Source organism: Lagopus leucura, unplaced genomic scaffold (genome assembly GCF_019238085.1).
Source record: "Lagopus leucura isolate 7727_CA_CO unplaced genomic scaffold, USGS_WTPT01 Super-Scaffold_1, whole genome shotgun sequence".
Lineage (NCBI taxonomy): Eukaryota > Metazoa > Chordata > Aves > Galliformes > Phasianidae > Lagopus > Lagopus leucura.
Genome location: NW_024962250.1, coordinates 14,715,656 through 14,734,070, shown reverse-complemented (window position 1 = coordinate 14,734,070; position 18,415 = coordinate 14,715,656).

Genomic DNA, 18,415 nt, shown 5'->3' with positions numbered 1-18,415 from the left:
TTATCATACTGCTATGCCTCAGGCTGTTCTGTAACTCTGACAGCCCCAGAGAATCATAGTATAATGTATACGTTTGTGGACTCACTGTGGAAAAAAATGTAGGGGCTTACAGTACCAATAATAAATACCTGTCTATCAACATCCAGCTAAAAGAGTAATTAGTTAAATCCATCGTTGAGAGGGAAAGAAGAAAGGAAACAGAAGTCAAATAGGAAACATTTTACTGAAAGCTTATTTTTATATCCCACATTACTAAAAATGGCTTATGAGTGTGAAATACAGCATTAGTCACTCATAGCAGCCTCTGCCTCCCCCTCTACCATTCCCTACCAACGTTTACAATAACAAACCAGGCTAAAATTAGAGCTGCTTTATAGTATGTTAACTTAATTATCATTGTTTCAGCACTGATTGAAGAGCACACATCAAAAAGAAGGCTCCCTTGTACATCAAGTTCAGCTTCCTTGACACTGATGTTCAGCTCCCAGATTACAGAAGGAAGCCAGGTCATTCTTTTCCTCTCAGGTTTCCTTCAAAACTGCTCAGCTGAAGGATTCCCAGCATTAACGTTGCTCCCTCCATCTCTTGTAACTTTATTTTTAAAAAGATAGAGGTGTATTTACTGCCCTCCAAACTGCTTCTCATGTGTGCCATTAGAAATCAAGAGACAAGGTAGCTAGAAGTTAATAGCCCAAACATTGCAGCTTTATGTTTCTAACCATTCCTGAGAGGCAGCTGCAGGTATGGTTGGAGGAATTCCAAGCACTCACCCTGCTTGAATACCACACAACCCCCAGGCTCCAGAAACATGATACTCCAATTCTGATCATTAAAAAAAAAAAAAAAAAGCAAAAAACTGAAGGATTGTTAAACTGCTCATCCAGGCCTGCAGCTGGGGGTGACTCAGAGTGCAGAGCTGGAAAAATGCCCAGGTGGCAAGATTAGAAACTCATTTGTGTAGTTTATGTGGCCTTGCCAGGAGCCTCCGTTTTTTCCAAACCTCCTTCAATTTATTAACTTTAAAAGCACTCCTTTCCTGTTGGGGATCTGGCATGGCTGCAGTGAGCAGCTCTTTCTCCTTTTGCGTTAACAACACTTAAAGGCTTTCTTTCCTGTGTTTTCCTTTCTACTCGTGTGAGATCATCTGTGGAATTTTCAAATGTACTCACCCTTTCTTTACCTTTTCATTTTATTCTTTGTCCAAGGGTTCAATTTAAATCCAAGTGCTTTTAAACTAACTGTATTCAGCAAGCCAACACTATCAGGAATATATGTTATGAAAGCAGGAAAAGAAAAGGCCTTCTTGTCATCAAAACCATAATAATTATGTGTCAAATGTAATTACTGCTCTGTGGGTAATACATTTAATACTAAGTGACAAAGTAAGCTGCTTGCAGAAGTAGAAAGTAACTGGTGGCAGGATCAAATATAAGACTAAATGTGCTGCTTAAATATTCTGCCTGCTAAATTTCTACCAGAAAAATGAAAAAAAGGGTATTTTTTTTCCTCCTTTAAAATAGCTAATGTACTCAAACTTCTCAGTTCTCCCACCCTCCATACAGTGAATCACAGCTGTTTTAAAATAAGGAACACTGTGCCATAAATGTGCACATTCCTAGGATCAAACTCTGGTGAAGGAACTCATCGAACAGACAGGAATTGAGTGTGGGAGTTTTGTCCTGTTGACCCATTATGTTTCCTCATTAAGTTCATACGCACATTTGACTCACTTGATAAGAAACAAGCTTTCCATATTTCTCCACCTTCTTTAAAATATGTAAATTAATGAGCAGCTGGTAAAGCTGACACGTGCCTGTGAATTTGAGGACTACTGATATGTGAAGTCATATTCTGAAGGAGGAAAAAAGTGCTATGTCAAGAACCAATATTGTAGCATGACAGCACATTCAGAAATTTGCCCATTTTGACAAATGTCTTCTCTTCCCTAACACAGTTCCAAGCAGACTTAATAGAGTCTAATATACTAAAAAGAAGAATTCTCCTTAATTAATTCTTCTTAATAATAATTCTTCTTAGATAATTTTTTTAAATTAAAAAAACTTATGTTTTGATAACTTAAAAAAAAACTTTAAAAAAACTTATGATAATGTGCATTCCCAATTCTGAAAATAATCTACAATATCTGTGGTTTAGAGTTATACTGTGAGTAAAATCAAATCAACTAATTGCTACCTAAATGAATAAGTGTTTACAGAATGAACATCTTTTACTGGAGTTACAATTATATATAGGCATCTTTACTTGCAGCATCTGATGCACGGACTCAGATGTGAACAATCCCAATCGTTTATTACAAGTTCTCACATCACTTGTATATACAAGTTTTCTTTTTCTAGCTTTCCCATCAACCCTACAACTTTCCCATCCACCTTTACATGTCAACAGAGCATTCTACAAAATACTCTTCAACTGTTTGTGCAGGTGCTTATCCAATCAGAGCCGTGAGTCGTTCTTTCTTCTTTTAGAGGTGTCCTTGGTTTTCATGTTGTTTATCTTGCTCCACAGCTGCTGCTCTGAACAGTTTTTCTTGTATTCCCACATTTACTGATTTGTGTTGGACTCCATAAATGTAAAATGAAGAGTAATATGAATAAAGGATTCAATGACTGCAGATTCTAGTCCTCAGTTTTTATGGTTCTTTTGGATAATGAGAACAGAAGCATTTCTATATATTTTCATGTTATTTTCTTAGCAAGCTTAGATTTGCTCTGTATTTAAGTTTCAGGAATGGTATGTTTCAGGAAAATAAATATTTAATGAAATATGCATAAAATTTAGTGATATTTGAAGACAAAACAATTGGAAGATTTTCAAAATAATTTTTCATTGAAATTTATCTCTTCAGTCTAAAACTTCTTTGAATTTTTAAAATTTCAAATACTCATTGAGCAAATCTAGCAGTTATTAGCAAGTAAAAGTTGCACATATAACATTAGAGTGGAAGTGTAATTATAAATATTTCACTGATCTTGTTAAACAGTGTTCAGTCACAAGATTAAAATTATATTTTATAATATATAAATGATTATATAAGGGATTGTATAAATATAAGTCATTATATAATAATCAGTGTTTGAAGGAGATACTTCCAAATAAGGTATTGCCCAGAAATAACTTGGAATAACTTGGGATGGGGAAAAAAACAGTTCACTTTTCACCAGCTTTTGAAGGTTTAGCTTGAGTGATTTTTTTCTTACCTCTTTTTGCTTATTCTTTTTCCACATATCAAAAACAAATGACATTTCTTTTTCTATTTTTGTATGCTTTAAAATGTTATAGTAAAATCTGTTTCTTAAATTAAGCCCAAATTTCTATCTCAGTATCAAGTGGGACAAAAAGCAGACAACTCATTAACTTGAGTTTGCATGGTGAATACATCCGATGTTCATACACCATTTGCTTTCTGAAAAAGTTTTTGGAATACATTTCACTGAAAGCCAGATTTTATATATATGCAGAAAAATATTTAACAGCATTTGCTATCAGTCCCAGAGCACAAGTGTTTCTCTTTAATTGTTATGATTTAAAACAACTGGATATTAGGAAAATATTTCCACTATTCAAGCTCTCCGTTCTCCTGTGTTCATTTCTAGAAGAGACAATTTCATAGAATAGATCAGGTTGGAAAGAACCTGCAACCTAACCACACTACCCTAACGACCCACCACTAGATCATGTCTCTGAGCAAGGACAAAAGATCTCACATCTACCTCCTGTAAATAGCTAATTGGCACCAAATTTGATTTGTGAAAAGTAGATACTAGAAGAGTTCAATATACAAGTGATCATGTCATAATGAAAAAGCAGCGGCGATGAACAAGATATTTCCTCAACAGCAAAATTCATGTTAATTAATCAAACCTTTTGGAAATGCTTGTTACACATATTTTGAGTCTATGTTTTATCTTTTAAAGGATGCTTCCTTTAAATCAAAACTGTTTGCCTAGTTCCACCGGGCAATTTACATAATACCAGCAGTGCTGTCTATATGTATAATTGTCAGTGGTAGAGGAATACAGGCCCAAAAGCATTGTCTGACTTTCTGCTGATAAATAAGGCTGATGAAACGAATGGCTCAGAACTGCCAGGTTTGGTTACAGTTTCTGAAAAATTAAGTCAACACGAAAGAAATCATGTTTTCAAATGGTACTGTTCTCTGTAGACTGATACCCCAATTTATTAAACTCTACTTCTTGGGTCCCAGGTTCAAGCACTACTTCTGCTCATCAATCACCACTTGTTTCTTGAACTAAACAACACATCTGTACTTCTCAACTTGACTAGAATTAGCTCCCCAAAGGAAAAAAATATTTCAAATAGTTCTGACTGGTTTCTAAATTAGAACCACCTGTAACAGTTATATCTTTTCCTGGCTTAAATTAGTGACAAGGAGTTCATATAAGAGGTGCAGACAGAAAATAAAATAGTGTAATAAGTATTTCAGGTAAGAGAAAAGAATTGTCATGACTGGGTAGGTACAAGACAAGAATATGTGACCCCAGCCCATTGCTTTTCTATAACACTAGAATAGATGTTTCATACCCCTGTTGTGTTAACCAGAAAATGACTGCCTGAAGCAAGATCAAATGTCTCATTAGCACTCATAATCGCTACCATAAGTTGAAAACAGATGAAAGAATAAAGGATAATATTCCAACAGTAGAATGAAAAAAATTGACCCTTTTTGTTCCCTTTTTGTGCTTTCTCCCTCAAATGGGGCCTCCCTCACAATTAAGTTCAATAGACAAGTCATTATAAACAGAATTCTAGACAATTTCATCCCACTTTAAATAGTGTTCATAACTGCAGTGGAAGATTCTTTTCTTAACTATCAATAATTATGCTAAAGCATACGATTTCTTCTTGAAAAACATTTTAATAAATATATTTATCTCTTCTCTACAAACTTGTGACAACAATTTAGCCAATCTGTCACCTCCACAAAATCTGTATATCCCATTTACAGTGAGAAAAATATCTGTCTCAGCCAAGAGAAAAAAAATGTCTTGCTAGAATTCTATAAATCCACCCTGATTCTAGTTCATCAGGGAACTTATCCCTTAATTTATCTGAAGTTGTAGTCTGTGCTAGACTATGAGAGCTTTTTTTGATGATTCATGAAGAATAATATTGATTCATGGTTTAGTTGCATAAATTTGATATACGGTTAGTTCTACCCAGGCACTCAGTACCCAGAGATACCTACACGCAGTTGCTTGGCTACATGTAATGACTTCTCATGAGAAGCATTCAGCAACAAAATGCTAATAAGGATTTAAGAAGCGATGTAAAAGAGCTGGTGTGTAGTCTAGTTTCCCTACATAGTACAACGTAATACAGACTGACAGATTCCATTTTTCAGGAAGAACAAAGTGATTATTTGGTAGACACGTGCAAAAACACACTGGCTAGTGATGCTGGGTGATGTTAACATTTTTTTTCCATACCTGTATTTTTCTTAGCTATAAAAATCAGGAAGAAAATTTTGTTCAGTACGATGGGAGTACTTACAAAAAAGTATAATACTCAGTACTGTGCACTGCTATAAAAGAAAGGGGTTGTATAAAATCAGTAATCTCTTTCCTCCTCATTTATTATGGTATACTAAAACAGTATATTTTGATAAATGCAGATAAACTATAGAAGTACTTTGGTTGCTGATATTACTTTATATGCACAAATACAATCATTTTATTCTACTGACTTGAATATGTAGGTGTTATATGCAGCTAACTGCAAGAAGAAATATCAGAAACTAATTTAATATTAGCATTTCTTCATGATTTCTCTGAATTCCACTAAAAAAAAAAAAAAAGAAACAGAAAGGAAAAAAAAAAGCAATACAGTCTTCAAATATCCACAGTAAAGTGACATGTAAGTAAAATTAAAGAATCACAATGAAAAAGTTCTATGAAATTCGAAGGGCGTTTGTTGTTTTTAAGGATAATCTACCTAAGTGCAAAAAGTAGACCATGTTCTTCCCATACAATTTCCTTGGTGATGTGGTATTAACATCCACGTTCTCTGCATTTGTTCTGAAGCCAATTTCTCCTCCATCAATCCATCAAACAATCAAACAAACAAATCCTTTGTAGCTGCTACAGCAGGAGTCAAATGTCTAAACAAGGAGTGGAAACCTGGAATCAGATTCCTTGGCATTTACTCAAGTGATTAATGAGCATAATGAGCTTCCAGAGGAAAAGGATAGGAGCTATTGAAAAGGTCTTTATGGTCTGCTGGATTGATAATCACTTCTTGCTTTCACACTAAGAACTGAACATAAGTGGATATCATCACCAGAAATTTTAGTTTTTGGAAATCTTTAAGAAGTGATAACAGAAGTATGAGAGTGATCTCAACCAAAAAAAAAATGTCTTTGTGATATTTACTTTGATACATTTATTTTGGCTGCACCAGGGAAGTGCTTTTTTTTTTTTTTTTTTTTTTAATTGGACTAAATGAAGTGTTAATAATATGTGAGGTGACAGATAATACTATTGTGTGAAACTGATTGTATTTACTTCACTGAATATTCATAATTTAATTGCAAAAATTACACCACATTTTAAGTGGACAGTACCATTTAACAACAGCTGTGAAAAATCCCCCAAGCTGATGAATGTGCTGGAGAAGATGCACAACAGGTTCTCTAGAAGGCTGATGTTTTGCTCATTTCCCACTTTAGATGTATTGTTTCTGACTGGAACAAACTTAATGTATACTGTCAACAATGGGAAATTGTACTTTTGCTATGCTTTGTATGCTGACTAGAAAATGACAAAGTTCATGCTTTCTATTCAAACAATATGTTTGTCTTTCCAAAGACAAATGTTAGACTTTCTATTCCTTTATTTTATCTAAGATAGTACAGCAAAATCCAAGTATGCAATCAGGTTCATCCCAGTCAGCAGAGATTGATGCAGAAAGGGGTGCTCTGCCCTTTGGGGTAAGCAACTCTGAGCTATTCTACATGTTGTTTGTAATAACTTTGGTTCCTGAACAATTATTAAATGAGCGAAGTTTGTGTTGTATATGCTTTTCTAACAAGGAAATTATTCTCCCACAACTAAGTCAGTTTGTAATATATTCTTTCTTCTATTTTTCTTCTTTTTCATTAATGTGTGATATTAGAATGCAGGCAATTTATTATTTCCTTGATGAAGCAATCTCTTGGAGATTACTTTCTGCTACTAAATTATCAGTCTAACACTATGTAAATTCTGAGAAGTTCTACCACTAATCTACTTTAAGAGCGCTAGTAGTTTTCCCTTGCCTTTGCAAGGAATCCAATTTCTTCCTCAGGAAAAAAAAAAAAAAATCATGAGAAAAATCCCAAATTTTCTGTAAATCAAAGATTTCATCACAAACAATTTCTGGAAGACAGATTCAACTTTTGCAATTTCTATGATGCCAAATCTCCTTGTAAAACATGTAGTTCAAATGAGCATTTCTTCAGTTAACCTTTCGATAAAGCAAAACATGCTTGATGGAGCTGGAGCTTTTGGGACGTGAAGTCTCAGGGCACAATTTTACAGATCCTGGGGAAGGAACTCACTATAGATAATAAATTAGAAAAAATATGTTTAAATCAAATTAGGTTAATATAGATATGAATGCATGTATAAGTAAATTTATTCATAAAATCTAAAGTAGATAATTTTTAACATGTTTTTAAAAAAGATTGAGGTGAAAAATAGAAGAAAAATTGCAGTTAGTTTACTTAAATGGAAGCCATATAATCTTAGAATCATGGAAAGTTTTTGGTGGGAAAGGATCCTTAAAAACCTCTAATTCTTATCCCCTGACATGAGCAGCAACACTTTTCACTAGGTCAGGTTGACCAAAACCCCATCCCACCTGACCTTGAATGCTTACAGGGATAAGGCATCCACAAGTAGTGAGCTTGCTCTGGCTGCCATATGAATCTTAACTCCCTCACTTCATGGTCTCTTCAGCCAAGGATACCCTTGGACTTCAGATTTGCCACAAGCCGTTCCATGTTGGTGGGAGTTCCACTGTTCACTGAATCCTCTGTCACTGCAAGAAGGAAATTATCATCAGTTAAGTCCAGGAACCTCCTGGAGGTTCCCATATCAGACCCATATCAATAGGATTTATTTTTCCTTATTCACCTCCATTTCCTTTTACATCCTGATAAAAGGATGGCTCCAAGTCTTATAATTACCATTGTCTTCCTCTTTTGGTGCAGCTGGTTAACTCTTACCACACCTCTTAGGTCTCCATCTTAAGTTTAATTTCTCTGTTCCCTGTGTAATTAAGAGTAGCCTGTACACTTTCTTGGATGGAGTAAGGTTTATTCTCTTCCATATGGATCACAGAAACACAAATCACAGGGGTTGGAAGGCACTTCTGAAGACCATCTAGTCCAACTCTCCTATTAAGGTAGGTTCCCTACAGTGGATTACACAAGGAAACATGCAGAAAGGTTTTGACTATCTCCAAAGGAAACTCCACAACCTCTCTAGGCAGCCTATTCCAGTGCTCTGTCACCCTCAAAGTGAAGAAGTTTTTCCTCATGATTTTATGGAGCTTCCTATGTTCTTCTTTGTGCCCATTACCCCTAGTCCTGTCACTAGGCACCACCAAAAAGAGCTTGGCCCCATTTTCTTGAATTTTTAAAACATGGATAAGATCCCCTCTCTCAAGTAGTTTCCTGGCTTTTTTTTTTTTTTAACTGGGAAGTCCTGAATTGGACACATTACTCTAGATGTGGCCTCATGAGGACAGAATAGATGTAAATGTCTTCTTGTTACTGTAGAAATATCCTAGGCTCAGATGAATAGTAAGCAACTCCATGAAATATAAAACTCTTTCCTTTCTATTTGGTATATTAATGGCATTGTTCAGTAGGAAATGTATTTTCTTCTCTTAACAGATGCAAAATATATATGTATATAAATAAATTGTATAGGACATTGACACCTAAGCATCCTAGCTTCCAGCTTATTCATACTTGCAACTGAGTGCAGTTGCAGTAGCGATGGATGTCATTGTGTATTGCTGCTGGGCGGTAGCAGCAGGATTATATGTGATTACCAGTGATTTTTAACATTTCATTTTTAACATATCATACAAACATAAATGGAAAGACCTTGTAAAAAGCTATTTATATCTCAGGCTGCCAACTAAACAGTAGTCTTAATTAGCACTTTTTTTTCCCAACTGTCTAAAGCACTCGTTTTTCTTAAAGCAACTGCAAGATCAATCTCTGAAGTACAGTGACTAGTGCTAAACTTTAGTGATAAAGCTGTTGCTTCTCTTTCCCACAAAGTAAATTCCACCTGGAAATGGAAATGTTGATTTTACAAGACATCTTCTATTCTTCTCCAGCCCATTTAAGGGAGAAAAAATGATAGTGTAGATTACAGTTTCTACTCTCATGTCACTACTTAAAATGTCTAAAAACCTCTTTTGTACAATTCTTCAGAATAGTTATTCTATCAGCTCCCCTTTTAGCTATATAATATATAAAAAATACAAGTTTGATAGAGAGATTTCTGTATTCATTAAAAGTGGAATTAAAATATACGTGTTGATTATTAACTGTATTACCTTTAACAGTTTTTGTAATACTTTTTTCCTCCCTCCTCTTCATCTCTTTAAAATCTTTTCTATGACAGGTCTGTGCGTATAGAGCGATCAAAACAAGACCGATGTCTACGAGGCTATGTATCTGCTTTGCCCCTTAGATCTCCCCTCCGCTATATACAGATATACAGTGTGTTTCTAAAAGAAAAATAGCTACTGTTTTTAACTCATTACAGAACTAGCAAAATTAGATAAGAAAATAATAATTTCCCACTGTTATGGCTTTTGCTATTAAAAGACGTACTAATAACTACTAAAATTCAACACATTATGAAGCAAATTGCACAATATATTACGCAGAAATACACATGCTGATACACAATCAATTTGGTTTGATTAGTCACATGACTAATGAGAAATAACGTAGGCTGGTAAAACTAGAACTTTCAGTCTCTTAGAAATCCTGAGCTATGCTAGATTCCTTAGAAAAACTTCGCATCTCTCTTCAACTGAAAAGTAATGAAAATTAATGTGATTTTTTCAAAGTAAACTGACTACATAATTATGAAAATGTTTGACACACATAAGTAATACACACCCATACCCTGCATTTGAGAAAAACTTTTTTTTTTTCATAGAGAGCCAATGGTCTTATCTTCATGGAGACACCATCTGAAAAAGAGAAGTACTACCTTAATGCATATTTTTTAAAAAAATAAATAAAAAAAAAATCCTGACACTAATCAGTGTGATAAAATATTACTACCTTATTCTATTCTTAGTAGAACAGTAGTATATTACATACACACAAAATTAACTTAAACAGGAAGGCTTTTTTTTTTTTTTTTTCAGAAAATCAGGGAAACAAGTTCAGTTTTATAAATAGCACGATCATGAAGTCATTCAAAACAATGGATCTTCCTTTCAACTAAAAAAAGTTTCTAAATGTCCCTTCTAGAGTACATTTGTAAGTCCAGATAAAGTCTACATTTTTTCTAAAAGAAAAAAATGTCCTTTGCACTTATGTTATTCATGCTGTTTCTTTTACCTGTAAAAAAATGTAGCATGTGCATATAAAGATAAATTATAGTAAATGAAGATACACAGTGATCAACAACAAATTATCAACAACAATTGTAAGTACTGGTAAATACTACTGGGACTGCTTTTTTATGTGGTTATACGGATTTTGTGCTCTGTGTGGAATTAATTCCCTATGTTCTTTAAGAAACACTAACATGGGGATACCAATTATTAAGTTTAAATAACCTTGCCCCACATAGAAACTGCAACTGGCCTCTCAAAAATAAAAGCAAAACAAGGAAGGAATAGAAAGGTTCCCTTACCCCTTGGCCAAATGAATGTGTCCCTGTGCCCTGCTTGAACTCAGAATGCAGGAAGCTGGGTTCAGCTGTCCAAGTGCCAATGTGAGACCCAGGAGAAAAGCTGCTGCTCTTGCATTGGCTTCCTGTGTGAACTTGGGCATCAGACCCCTCACTGCCAAGGAAAAAAAAAAAAGAATAGCTCTGGTCAAAAGCCAGTTCTTGCACTGACATTAATGTAACAATGCAGGATAGTCAGACTGTATGAGGAGCAGAGGGACAGGCACAGAGATTCAATTGTTTCTCTTCCTCAGTTGCCTCACACAGGTCTTAATTGCAGAGTATAGCTGAAATATTCAAATACATTTTCTTTTTTAAATTAGCCAACTTAATCAAAGCAACACTGCTTTTTCTAACTCTCCTTATTGGTAATTTCTCCAACTACCAGAGTTTGCAGGCAGAGTGCAATTGAAAATGGATTGGACGCTCAGCCAGGATCATAGTTTGCTTACTTTTGACTTAAAATATAATCAGGCTTCTTGTAATGGAGAAAAAAAAAGAGATAAAATTTTCTAACACTTTTCTTTCAGAAAATTCAGAATAATTAAGTCCTAGAGTTTAGTATTGTCACATCACTACCTAACATAACTTAGTCGTTTAAACATTGTTATTAGACAATAAATGATACCACTATCACATGAATAGCTATGGCTTTAGAAATAGGTTTATTCTCAAGCACTGGCAAAGCTATATGATTTACTTACTACTTATAGGAAGTTGTTAAAAATGACCAAAAAAAAAAAAGTAACTAACAAAAATTTGAAACAAATTTACTTGGGTCTGATGGAAAATATTTTCCTGGAAATATCTGATTTCTCCATTTACCTCATGATATGTCTGGAAAAAAAAAAAAAAAGGATGGAAAATGGCCATTTCAGTGACCTTGTTTCCCTCTCTTAGAGGAAGACAGCTGACAGGTAGATATATGAACAGTTTGTTATTACAGATTCCAGATATTGTGATTATCTCTGACTCAACTTCTGGGGTTTTATCTGGAATTCCTGTGAAAGGTCAAACAGCATACTTACTCCTTGTTTTTACCTCAGCGACCTCAGCTTAAAAATACACCTTACAAGAGTACACAACTGTTTCCAAAACTACTACTTGAGAGGTATAAACGATGGCAAACTCAAGACTTAGTATGTACAAAAATATGTTTCACAAGCTTACTTGTGTAGAAGTTATCATTCTGAATTAATCCATACTTTCAGTTTTCATTTTTATTTGATATACTGGGTACAGTAAATATTTGCTTTTCATTTTCATAACTACAATAAACTATATTAGTTATACATTGTTGTGGAATATAAGGTAATACTACCAGGTGATATTTTTAAAATATAATGCAAGAATTACCTCATATCTAAGTGATGAGGATAAGTGTTCATAGGTAAATTTCTTGTATATGTTAGCCACTCTATTCACTGTAGAATAAAGTATAACTAGTAGAGTACTTTATAAATGTTATACAATATAAGTTCCTTTGAAGGAAAAAAAAAAAAAAAAAAGAGAAGACATTATCAAAGTCTCTCTAAATCTTGTTGTTTCTTCAGACATTATGAGGATATATTTCTTTGCTTTGCCTTCTTTCAATTCAAAATTGTACTGATATCGTGTTCTTAGTTAATCATCTTTTCTGCATTAGCCCTTTATCCAAAGCTAAGTTATTCTCATCGGCAGCTACAATCAATCAATCAATCAATATGATGGTAATAATAAAATATCATGAGCTTCCTAAATATCGAGAGTATGCTTCATTTCTGAATATATTATACTAACCCAGAATGAGATCAGCTATAGCTTCTTTATATCCACTTTCATATCATTCACTGCCTCCTGTATATAGCATAGAAGTGAGGAGCATAGTTTGGGGAGGACAGGTTACACAACAAAGCAGCAACGGCAAAGAAGTCGAGGTCCTAGCACCCTAAATTGGTGCTTTTCTTCACTGTTTCCTGTTTTCTCAACTGCAAAGTGTTATCCAAACACGTGAACATATTTGTTTTCCTCCCCCCATTTTTTCCACATGACAGTGCATTGTATTCTCTACACAAAAATAAATCTAAAAAGCAGAAATGGACTTATTTTTTTTATAATTATATTATTATTTATATTATATTATAAATTATAATTATAAATTATAATTATTATATTATATTATAAATTATAATTATATAATAATATAAATAATATAATATAATATATGAAAATAATTAATTATATATTATATTTATATTATTATATATTAATTTTTTATAGTTATATTAATTCCTTATAATAGAATATTAAGTTGCTTGATTCAGAAGAATGTTGATAACCAGTATGACGCTATTTTAATTACTTTCTATTCCCCTGCAAACTGATAGATTCTAATCCAAACTGCTTACAGAAAATTCATTGCTAGATGCCATGTGAAGTTCACTGTAGTGAATATAGCTCTGGAATATAGAATTCTGGATTACAAGTTGTTTCCTTCTGACACCATATTTCACTGAAGAAGTTAAAGAGCTATAATGTCATGGATGCTGACATAAGTGTAAAAACAAAAAAGAAAAATTAGCCTCTGAAACAAGTTATCTGACATTTAATGGTGAACCTACGGTATGAAAGGTTAAAGATGTTAAGATCATTGTGATAATGGAAGACTAGAAAACAAAAAAATAGCCTATGAGCTACAGCTTTTAAACATATAGAAAAATAAATCTCCACTTTGAAAGGTTTAATCTCTAACCCCTTTGCATCTAGCAAGAGGAGATGCTTATTGTTGGAAGTTTTGAGTCTCTACTCAGATGTTCAATAAGCCAGTGTTCTAGTATACTAAGGCTGATTCAGAAGTATTTAATCAGTGCCTAAATAAAATTTACTGTTCAATGTAAGGATGGCTGATTCTCTTGGAATATTAGTAATTTCATTTAAACTTATAAGTTTGTTACATCTGTGCGGAGAAACATTTCTGCCTATTCTTATTTCATTATTATGAAATTCTTATGTCATTCTTATGATTTCCCATACCAATGATATAACTGTATTTCACCCTATGCAATGGAACAACTGTTGGTTAATTTACATTTTATGCACAATGATCTTAGATACAATGGCCAAAATATCACAAATATGCAGGTGAAGTAAGAAGCAGGCATATCTTATGTTTTGCTAAGGCAGACGATACAGAAAGAACTACATGGCACTAGCATGACAGCAAGGAAGTAACCTTAAAGTGCGGAGTTACACGATGAGAATACTGCTGAAGTTTTAAGTCCAATATCTGGCTAGATAGATGCTTTTACTGGTCATTCTGGGTGTTCTGTTTTTGTCTCTTCTTTTAATGCACAACTTACCAAATATGTAACAAGAGCTCCTTTCTGGTCAAGAAGAAATTTTAAAATCTTTCTGCATTGGTATCTTGCCAAAGGATATTCTTTCATTTTAAAGTCCACACTTTCCATACTCTGTGAGAGAAAAATTGGTCTAATTTCCAGAGAAGATGAATATGAACCATCTTCAGAAAATGAAAGAATTATTTGATTCTATGTAAACTAAATCTAGATCTTTTAACCTACATATGACATCTTCACTTTCTCTTAATATTCTCATGTACAGCCTTAAAAATGCTGCAAGTTTTTTTGATGTTTCTGAACTTTTAGTATTATGAGTATGTAGTATTTTGTACCTATTCTTGCTAAGCAAGTAATTGTATAATCTCTAAATTCATTGTATAAAAAAAAAGCATAGAGAAGCAACATTAGCTAAATGAACCAGTTGAGGTAAAAGAAGTTTTCTGTCCTATAAAAATATGCAGAACAGAAAAAAAATGGAGATAACAGATGAAGCAAAATCATAGAATGTCTTGGGTTGGAAGGAATTTTAAAGGTTTCCATACCATCAAGTTGCTCAGGGCCCATCCATCCTGGCCTTGAACACCTCCAGGGATGGGATAGCCACAGCTTCTCTGAGCAACCTATTCTAGAGCTTATGAGTAAATAATTTCTTCATTATATTAAAGTTAAATCATCTCTTTTATTTTAAAAATGTTCTGCCTTGTTTATCACCTTCAGACCATGTAAAAAGTACCAAAAGGCTGCATCAATGTTCCCAGGACCTTATATTTCCAGATTAAACAGGCCCCGCTCCCTCAGCCTTTCTTTGTAGGACAGGTGTTTCATCCCTCTGATCATCCTTGTGACCCTCCTCTGGAACCTCTCCAACAGTTCTTTCTACATTATTCTTGTGCTGGGGACCCCAGGCTGGGACACTACTCCAGATGGAGCTTCACAAGAGCAGAGGAGGACAATCAATTCCTTATCCTTGCTGGCCACCTCTCTTTTAGTGCAGCCCTGAATGCTGTTGGCTTTCTAGGCTGCAAACACACACTGCTCACTCTTGTAAAACTTTTCACCCATGAGAACCCTTAAGTCCTTCTCTGCAGGGCTGCTCTGAATGAGTTTTTCTGTCAGTCTGTACAGATAACTGGGATTGCCCCAACCCAAAAGCAACACCTTCTAATTGGGCTTTTTCAACCTCAGTAGTTTCACATGAGCTCATTTTCAAGCTTGCCATTTGGATGGCATCTCTCCCTTCTGTGTATCAGCTACTCCACATAGCTTAGTGTCTTTGCATGTTTTCTGAAGGTGCACTCAGTCCCACTGTCTAAGTAATCCATGAAGATGTTGAAGGACCCCTAGAGAACACCACTTGTCAAAGACCTTCTCCTGGACATAGGGCCATTGACCATGACCCTCTGTCTGTGACCATCCAGCCCATTATTTACTTACTGAATAGTCCACTTTACATATCCGTCTTTCCAAATTAGAGATTAGAATGTGATGTTGGACCATATAAAAAGCATTGCAAAAGTTCAGGGAGAGAACATCCATTGCTCTTCTTTTCTCCACTGATGCTGTTGCTCCATTAAAGAAGACCACCAGATTGGTCAGGCAACATCTACCCTTGGTGAAGCCATGCTGGCTGTTTTCAGATAATCTCCTTGTCTTGCATGTACCTCTAGAAGGATCTGCTCCATGATCTTCCGTAGCACAGAGATGATACTCTTGGTCTGTAATTCCCAGGTCTTCCTTCCTATCTTTCTGAAAAATGGGAGTGATATTTCCCTTTTTCCAGTCACTATCACTTCACCTGATAGTCACGACCTTTTGAATAAGACAAAGAAAGGCTTGCCAACTACATCAACCAGTTCCTTCAGAACAACAGGATCCATGTTGTCTGGCCCTATAGAAGAAGACCTGCCCTAAATCATTAAATCTGGAGGAGTCAAATAATTTTGAGATTTTTCTACAGGTTGAATAAGGCTTCATATGGACTCCAGATGTAGATGATGATATATCAAAAGACAAACTTGGATATTTGTATGCAAAGAATTGATGAGTATTTCCACAAGGGAAACTCTCCACAGTAAAGGATTTCACATGGTTTCTCCCTCTGACCACTGATTCTTAATGTAAAACTACATAATCAGGTCAATTAGAGTCTCCAGCAGAAAAAAAAAATAAAGTAGCCAAAGCAGACAACTTTCTCTGGCTAAAAATATGACTAATTTTTTTTGGTCCAAAATTGTCCCTCTCCTACAGTAGTTTAATCTCAGCCTTTCTTGACATCCATAACAGTTACACTTTTGCTTATTTCCACATCTTTCAAGTCCTGCAAACAGACATTCGGGGGCAATTTGTAGGGGAAGAAAGGATATGTGCTGCCACAGGGCTGCTTCCCACTGCCTCTCTCAAAAGAATTCACAGTACTGCAAAGTGCTAACAAGGTCACCATAGCCATATTAGACCTAATCCACCAGTTTACATACTAAACCCTGCCTCCTTGCTTTCAGCTAGAAATTACTAAACTAATGCAACATTTGCTGCCATCACATTGTTCACACTACTGTTTTATGTTATGCCTCATCATTCACCCTGTTGATTCAGATTATAAACTCTCTAGAGCTGGGACCATCTGGTATTCACTGTTTGTAAAGAGCCTAGCACAATAAGGTCTTGTTCTGGGTTGACATGCACAATCATAACAAAAACAACCAATAATAAATAAATAGTTTTATCTCACCGGTTGATACTTTTTTATTCTCATTACTCCCAGTGAATGTTTTGCTGTAGTGCAAATATTCAAAACAAAAGGGAAAATGAAATTACAATGACATCTTCAGATACGAGGAACAAATTCAGATTACTCTTAAATCTAGACACCTTTTGTCCTATCCACTCTGCTATTTCATTGTGTTTATGCAGTAAATAAAAGGTTTCATATATAGCCTGGTCGAAATCAGAGATGAGTTTATTTCAGCTTTTTTGCTTGCAGATCTGGAGACCTGCCCAGAAAACACATACAACAAACACCAAAAAATACAGTGATAAAGAAATTAATAATAGTATATGGAAAGACAATAATATAATTTTGTTAATTATTCCCAGATTGGAGCACATTTTTTCAGTACAGGGGACTAGAGCATACATTTAATGCCCATCATTAACCTATTTTATTCCGTCTTAATTTTTATAACACCAGTAACAAAGTTCATTAGTCTTCATTCTGTTTAACATCTAATCAGCCATGTTAGTTACATAAGTATCATAGGAAACATTAAACATCATTTTGTTTAACTAGATTTCATCTCAGTAGGGGAATCTTTCCTAATGTTATATTAACATCACTTTACCCAACAAGTGTCAAAATACGAGTGGTGAAAAGTAAAAAGATTTGTTGTGACATATAGTCTTTAATCAAATCTACTTAATCTTTATTTGTGAAACCTTTTCTTAGAAAGGCAATTTTTCTCTTAAATTTGGTATTGAATATGTTTGATAGATTTTGTTTTTGAAGATTTTGATACCTTCTGGGCTTCAAATGTCACTCAGATTTAGATGTTTAAACATGTAAACTTTTGGTTCAATCCTATATTTTATCCATTTGTTAGAAAGATAGGATTAAAATCTACCTCTTTTAGTAAAGGTTAGCTGAGTTAAGAAGGCAGAGAATAAAAAGAATATACTACTACTGAAAGAATCAATTTTGCATAAATGTCCCAAAAAGCAACAAATTAATACAAGTGAATTTATATAAGCAATATTTTGAGGGGCCATTTCTAAGATTTACAAATAGTAAAATGAAGCTATAGTAGTAAACAAGAGAATAATTTGTTGAATTTGGCTACTGAATTTACTTTTTTAATTTATACTTTTTTAATTTATGTGCAAGATAGGTTTGTTAGAGTGATGTCATGTAAAGATCAATAATTACTTGATTAAAAAGAGAGAATCTGTGAAACCTGTACATTTAATAAAGGGCTTATGGGGTATTACTTATTTAGAAATGAATAGGAATACATAACCATTCATCATTTTAAGGCCATAGAGAGTTCCCATATGCTCAGATCTTTGGAAACATGCTGATGTTAAAATTCTACTTGATTTTTGATGAAAACCTTTCACATTCCCTCTCTACTT